At 36.2% G+C, this 8,371-nt stretch overlaps 1 pseudogene; it reads right to left on the bottom strand.

Annotated features, from left to right (window-relative positions):
• Positions 1 to 480: 480 nt before the first annotated feature.
• LOC100682569 lies at positions 481 to 1,002 on the bottom strand (annotated as a pseudogene).
• Positions 1,003 to 8,371: the final 7,369 nt, after the last annotated feature.

The raw sequence follows: 8,371 nt of genomic DNA, 5'->3' as shown, positions 1-8,371 counted from the left end.
AATCAGATTGAAAGAGGATTAAGGAGATACACTGAAGATAAAAGGAGAACATTTTACAAGCTTAGCATCCCAGTTACCCTACAGGTTAAGTTTCAGACAAGGGTAGCGACAGAACCATATAATTTCAGTGAAAAGCAACATAAGTTAGATATTTTTTAAAAAGGGGAAGAGGGTTTAGAAATATTAGATCAGGCAAGCATGCAAACTTCAGAGTAGAAAAAATGCAAGGCCTGATCAATTTTGCTAAGATCTTTGGGAAGATATATTCTATAGTAGCTGAGAATACTGTTTTATAGATATCAATTATATCAGGTTTATAATTGTTATATTCAAATTTTTTTTCTTTTTTTGGGGGGTCCCTTTTCCTATCAATGTGTTAAAAATCTTTTTTCATTATTGTAGATTTTCCTGTTATTCTTTTTGGTTTTGTCAATGTGCGCTTTAAATATTTTGATGTTGTGCTATTAATTGCATATGGCTTTAGAAATACATATGTATTTTTATCAAAAGTTGCCAAGGGCACTTTATTTTATCCTTTTCAACATCCTGTTTTGCAGCTTCCTTGTCCCTTTTTGCCCAGACACCAAAGAGCTGGGCATTGGCACGGGCCACACAAACACTGGTGAACCCTTGAAGTTCTTCTCTGAGATGACTCTAGTTTTCTCCTTCCTATAGTCTTTCTGTAGGGGCACAATTGGTCCTGTCAACTGGGTAGCTAATTTGAGTTTTTCAACAGAGGTGTCTCCCTTCTTGGGAGCTGAGGTCTTCCTGAGTAGGAAAATGAGCTTGGTGTCACTCTTTCTGGTGTCACACATTTACTTGCAGGGGACTCTGTGAACTTGTTCCACTTCTTGGATCGACTGAGATCCCAATGGTCCACTCCACCTTCTTGTGGGTGCTAGCCACACTTAATTCTTATAAACTAAAACCCCTGCCGGCTCAAAGTTTGGTGTGGTACCTCACCATGGGGCACCTCACTAAAGGCTGGGTGGGTCCAGACATGAAATGCAGGATAATGTGGCATGCCTTGGATTGCTGGCTGGATACTCAAGGATGACCTCAATTAAATGACTGGTGGTTACTGGGCTGTCAGCCAGATCATGACTGATTATTGGCTGGAGTACGTTGGGTCTCCTCAACAAAGCTTCTCAACCTTTAGCATATAGGTTATCTAAGAGCTTCAAGTATAACAAGAGTACAAACCTCTTTGAAGTACAGCATGAAAGCAAACACATTTGCAGTGTCCAACTGGCCAAATAAAGTTATGCAGACAACCCAGCTTCAAGACAAGTAGATGCCAACTTTTGTTGGAGGACCTGAAGGGTAATACTGCAAAAGAGCATATATACAGGAATGGAAAGAACTTGTGGCCATTTCAGTAGTCTATCACAACTACTAACATCAAACATGATGAACCTGTCTATACTCTGACTCTACTTCCTCTTCTCCTCTCCTCTTTCTTCTCCCTCTTCCTATATCTCTCTGCCAAACAGCAAATGTGTGAACTTTCTATTTTAGAGGTAGAAGAGGTAAGTTACTGAATTTATACATTTTGTTTCATAATTACTACTGGATAGAAACAAGGAGATTGTCCTTCTATTAGAAAGATGCTTTGTGTTCAGACATAACCTAAATATTTCAAGAAGTCATATTTGTCATAGGAAACAAACTAAGAATTGCTGGAGGAGAAAGGGGTGGGGAGATAGCATAAATGGTTATGGGGCATTAAGGTGGGCATGTGATGTAATGAACACTGGGTGTTATATACAATTGATGAATCACTGAACTCTACCTCTGAAACTAGTAATACACTATATGTTAATTAAATGAATTTAAATAAAATAAAACTAAATCAAAAAGAAAGAAGTCATATTTCTCAAAAGCCAGAATATTTTCCACTTTATATTTTGTGCTAGTTTTTTTAAAAGAAGGAAGTAAACTAGTATATTTAAGAGTGGGAAAAGTGAGTGGCTATTTTTAATTGTATCCGTCTTTATGATAATGAAATTTTTATTTAATAATGCTAAGGCTTAAAAATATTCCCAGCATAAAAACATCCACTTATTAATGAACATTATTGTGACATTTTTACTTTATATCATGAGCCTCCCTATGGATTTGGTCAGGACAGATGAGCCCTAGAAGTAAAATACTCATACAAGGATTAAAAAGCAAAATATAACACCCTCTTAGGGACTAAACAGATCTAAAAGAAATAATTTTTAATAATAATTCCAGGAGCCTTAAAATATAAGGCCTTTCCCTAACTACCTTGTCAAATACTTAAAAGGTATTTGGGAAGAAAGCATCAGTTTTAGGTAAATTTCGCAATAGAGTAGAACCAGCACCAACCACCCTGTGGTTAAGCAGATATTGTAGGGCAATTTACTGTCACATACAATCCCTTATCCAGAGCCCAATTATCTTCTTTCCATTAAAAAAAAGTTTCTAATTTTTCATCTATTAGATCTCTAAATCTGTTTTTCTTTTTTTTTTTTTAAGATTTTATTTATTTATGAGACACACAGAGACAGAGAGAGAGGCAGAGCACAGGCAGAGGGAGAAACAGGCTCCATGCAGGGAGACCGATGTGGGACTCAATCCCAGGACTCCAGGATCATGCCCTGAGCCAAAGGCTTAACAACTAAGCGACCCAGGCATCCCTAAATCTGTTTTTCTAATGCCTCTTCTGCCATTAGCCATCTCCTTATTCTATATACCAAATATCCTTTTGGTACATTTCTGCATAAAGCATTTCAAAATTTTCCTCAAGGGAGAATTTTATAAATTTTTCTTTAATGGAAGATGGCAGCAGAATAGGAGGACCTTGTCCCATGAATACAACTAGATAACTAATAAAATCATCCTAAATATCCCAGAAACTGACCTGAAGACTAGCAGAACAAACTCCACGACTAATGGCAGAAAAGAGGCCACACTGAAGAAGGTAGTAAGTATGGAGACATGGTTTGGTAGAGAAATGGATAGTGTCACTGCTGTGGAGAGGGAGCCTCAGTCATGGAGAAGGGCAAGACACAGACTACAATACATAGGGAAGTGCACAGGGGAAATGAATCCCCATAGTAACTGACTAGGCAAGCTGGAGAGGCCAAATCTCTGAAGTTCTTGCAATCAGTAGGGCTTAAAGCCTGGAGTTCTAAAAGTCAATAGACTTGACTTCAGGAGAGCCCAGACACATTGAGGTTCCTCTTGAAGAGAAGACATGGCAAATAGCCCATGGACATACAACATAGAAATAGTGATCTGAATAGCACCTAAGGCATACAGAGGGGAAGTTACCTGCTCATCTTGGAGCATGTGCCAGAGAGGCAGCATTCAAGGAGAGACCCCTGTGGGAACAAAGGACCTAGCCGATACCTTTTCCCTCCCCACCTCACCCCTAGCATAAGCACAGGGCCACCTGCAGGAACCAGTGCAGGGCTTATACTTACTACCTAACTTGCTTATACTAAACCCCAAACCCTGATGCTCCAGTGGAACCTCCTCCTTCCCAGTCAGGTTCACCTCAATCCCAATGTGGTGGGTCCCTCCCCAAGAAGTGAGGCCCAAATCCCTGCCAACACTGCATCTCCCTTCCCAGAAGTTTTGCAAAGCCTCAGTTCCCAAGCAGGGGACAGGTCTCACTTCAAAAGCACACCAGAGCACACCTAGTTAAAACGTACTACATTCAGACCAGGAACCAATCACTGTCCAAAGCAGGCAAGGAGAGACTCTGCAGATAACCAGCCTGAAGGATAAAGCAGCCAGGACACAAAAGGAAAGCCCATGCAGCACACATCAGAGATATTCCTGGAAGTTCCAGTCCCTGGGGAAGAAGAGATACTACACAGCAGGGCACCACAGGACTCTTATTCATAAAGCCATTAGCCTCAAGAACAGGATATGGGGGGCCTGGGTGGCTCTGTCAGTTAAGCATCCAACTCTGTTTTCCCTCATGTCATGATCTCAGGGTTGTGAGATCAAGCCCTACCTCAGGCTCTGCACTCAGCACAAAATCTGCTTAAGACTCTCTTTCTCCCTCTGCTCCTCCTACTTGTGCACTCTTTCGCTTTCTTAAATAAATAAATAAACAAACATTAAATAAAAAAAAAGAATAGGAGATATAACTGACTTCCTAATGCAGAGAAACAGGCACAGAGACTTAGACAAAATGAGAATACAAAGAAATCTGTCCCAAATGAAAGAACAAGAATAGGCTACAGCTGGAGATCTAAGTAAAACATTTATAAGTAACATGCCTGATGGAATATTTAAGGCAGTGATCATAAGCATACTCACTAGACTTGAGGAAAAAGTGGAAGATATCAATGAGACCCTTAATACAGAGGTAAAAAGGTCAGATACAGAATGCAATAAATGAGATTAGAAACATGCCTGATGCAAGGAACAGCATGCTGGAAGAAGCAGAGGAACAAATTAATGACCTAGAAAACAAAGTAATGGAAAGTAATCAAACTAGACAAAAGAAAGAAATAAAGAAAAAATAATTATGCAAAATGAGAACATCCTTAATGAACTCAGTGATCCTATCATAGGGTCATATTATAGAAGTCCCAAAAGAAGAAAAGAGAAAAAAGGGGGAAGAAAATTTATTTGAAGAAACATAGCAGAAAACTTCCTTAATCTGGGGAAGGAAACAGATATTCAGATCCAGGAGGCACAGAGAATCCCCAACAAAATCAACAAAAGCAGACTCACATTAAGACATATTGTAATTAAAATGGTAAAATATAGTGCTAAAAAAATTTTTTTAAGCAGCAAGACAAAAGAAAGACAGTAATATACAAAAAAAAAAAAAAAAAAAAAAAAAACCCTTAAGGTTATCAGGGGATTTTTCAGCAGAAACTTTCCAACCCAGAAGAGAATGGCATGATATATTCAAAGTGCTGAATGAAAAAAATCCATAGCCAAGACTACTTTATCCAGCAAGATTATCATTCAGAATAGAAGGAGAGATAAGGAGTTTCCCAAACAAACAAAAAAACTAAAGGAATTCATGACTGCTGCAAGAAATATTAAAGAGGATACTCTTTCCACTTTGATTGGAAAGGAAAGTCCAAAAATGACACTATGAAGGTAGGAAAAAGCAGTAAAAATAAATAAAAAGCAGAAAAATAAATATTTCTGTGAAACTTCAGTCAAGGAACTCAAAAAATAAAAGGACATAAAATAGAACACCATATACCTAAAGTCTGGGGAGGAGAAGGGTAAAGAAGGGGTTCAAACTTAAATGAACATCAACTTAATATAGACTGCTATATACAGATGTTATATACAAACCTAATAGTAACCACAAATTAAAAAAACCACTAATAAATATGCAAAGAATAAATATATTTTCCCTGATCTGAATATATCACTAAAGAAAACCACCAAACCATGAAAAACAGAAAGGTAAGAGAGGATCTGAGACAATCTTCAGAAACAACCATAAAACGAGTAATAAAATGGCAATAAATACATATCTATCAATAATTACTGTGAATATAAATGGAGTAAATGCTCCAATCAAAAGAGACAGAGTGATAGAATGGATTAAAAAAAAAAGACCCAACTATATGCTTCCTACAAGAGACTCAAGACCTAAAGACACCTGCAGATTGAAAGTGAGGGGATAAAGATACACCTATCATGCAAATGGATGTCAGAAGAAAGCTGGAGTAGCAATACTATACCAGACACACTAGACTTTAAAACAAAGACTGTAACAAGACACAAAGGAGGACACCACATAATACTAAAGGGGACAATCCAACAAGTACATATAACAATTGTAAATATTTATGCACCCAAATACAGAAAGCAACTATTAACAAACATAAGGGAACTATTCAATAATAATACAATAATAGTAGGAGACCTTAACACCCCATTTATGTCAATGGACAGATTATCTAAAATGAAAATCAACAAAGAAACAACGGCTTTGAATGACACATTTGGACCAGATGGACCTAACAGATATATTCAGAACGTTCTATCCTAAAAGAGCAGAATAGACATTATTTTCAAGTGCACATGGAACATTCTCCAGAACAGATCACATATTAGGCCATAAAAAAAAGCCTCAAAAAAAAAAAAAAGCCTCAACAAATTCAAGAAGATCAAAATCATACCTGCATCTTTCTGACCACAACTAAAAGTCAACCACAAGAAAAAATCTGGAAAGATCACAAACACAGAGAGGTTTAAATAACATGCTACTAAACAATGAATGGGTCAACAAGGAATAAAAGAAGAATTCAAAAAGCACATGTTAACAAATGGAAATGAAAACATAACAGTGCAAAACCTTTGGGATGCAGCAAAACCATTTCTAAGAGGGAAGTGTATAGAAATATAAGCCTACCTCAAGACACAAGAATAATGTCAAACAACTTAACCTTATACCTAAAGGACCTAGAAAAAAGCACAACAAACAAAACCTAAAATCAGCAGAAGGAAGGGAATAATAAAGATTAGAGAAGAAATAAATGATATAGAAACTAAAAAAACAAAAAAACAAAAAAACAAAAAACAAAAACAAACAAACCAAAAACCTCAATAGAACAGATCAATGAAATCAGGGACTGGTTCTTTGGAAAAAATCAGTAAAATTGATAAACCTCTAGCTACACTTATCAAGAAAAAAAAGATAAAGGGCTCAAATAAAATCACAAATCAGAGAGGAGATATTAACAACCAACACCACAAAAATACAAATAATTATGAGAGAATATATGAAAAACTCTATGTCAACAAATTGGGCAACCTAGAATAAATGGATAAACTCCTAGAAACATATAACCTCCCAGAACTGAAAGAGGAAGAAATAGAAAATTTGAGCAGACCGACTCCCAGCAAAGAAATTGAATCAGTAATCAAAAAACTTCAATAAACAAAAGTCCAGGACCAGATGGCTTCCCAAGCAAATTCTACCAAATTTAAAGAGAGTTAACACCTATTCTTCTCAAACTATTTCAAAAAACAGAAGAGGAAGGAAATCTTCCAAATTCATTCTATGAGGACAACATCACCCTAAGACCAAAACCAGATAAAGACCCCACGAAATAAGAGAACTACAGGCCAATTTCTCTGATGAATATAGATGCAAAAAAATCCTCAAAAAAATACTAGCAAACTGAATTCAACAATACGTTAAAAAAAAAAAAAAAAAAACATTCATCACAATCAAGTGGGATTTATCCCTGGTTGCAAGAGTGGTTTGCAACCCAATTAACATGATACATCACATCGATAAGAGAAAAGATAAGAACTACGTGATCATTTCAATAGAGAAAAAGCACTTGACAAAGTACAACATCCATTCATGATAAAAACCCTCAACAAAATAGGTCTAGAGGGAACATACCTCAACATAATAAATGCCATAAATGAAAAACCCACAACTAACATAATTTTTAATAGGGAAAAATTGAAAGCCTTTCTCCAAGAATCAGGAAGAAAATGATGTCCATGCTCACCACTTTTACTCAACATAGTAACTGGAAGTCCTAGCCACAGCAACCAGACAATAAAAATAAATAAAATGCATCCAAATCAGTAAGGAAGAAGTAAAACTTTCACTATTTGCAGATGACATGGTACTATATATAGAAAACTCAAAAGACTACCAAAAAAGTGTGAGAACTGATAAATGAATTCAGTCAAGTTGTAATATACAAAATCAATCTACAGAAATATGTTGCATTTCTATATACCAATAATGAAACAGAAAAGAGAAATTAAGAAAACAATCTCACAATTGCACCAGAAGCAATAAAATACCTAGGAATAAACCTAACCAAAGAGGTGAAAGACCTGTATTCTGAATACTATAAAACACTGATGGAAGAAAGAAGATGACACAAAGAAAAGACATTCCATGCTCATAGATCAATAGAAAAATACTGTTAAAATAGCTATACTACCCAAAGTAATCGACATATTTAGTGCCATTCCTATCAAAATACCAACAGTATTTTTCACAGAACTAGAACAAACAATCCCATAATTTGTATGGAACCACAAAAGAAGCAAGTCTTCAAAAAGAAAAGCAAAAGTGGAGCCATTACAATTTTAGATTTCAAATTTTATTACAAAACTGTGGTAATCAAAATAGTATGGTACTGGCACAAAAATAGACACATAGATCAATAGAACAGAACAGAAAACCCAGAAATGAACCCACTATTATATATATGGCCAATTAATCTTCAACAAAGCAGGAAAGAATATCCAATGGGAAAAGGACAGTCTCTTCAACAGTGTTGGGAAAACCGGACAGCTACATGCAAAAGAATGAAACTGGACCACTTTCTTACACTATACACGAAAATGAACTCAAAATGCATTAAAGACCTAAATGTGA

This window comes from Canis lupus, chromosome 8, assembly GCF_011100685.1.
Source record: "Canis lupus familiaris isolate Mischka breed German Shepherd chromosome 8, alternate assembly UU_Cfam_GSD_1.0, whole genome shotgun sequence".
Taxonomy (NCBI): Eukaryota; Metazoa; Chordata; class Mammalia; order Carnivora; family Canidae; genus Canis; species Canis lupus.
This window is presented reverse-complemented; position numbering and strand designations above follow the sequence as displayed.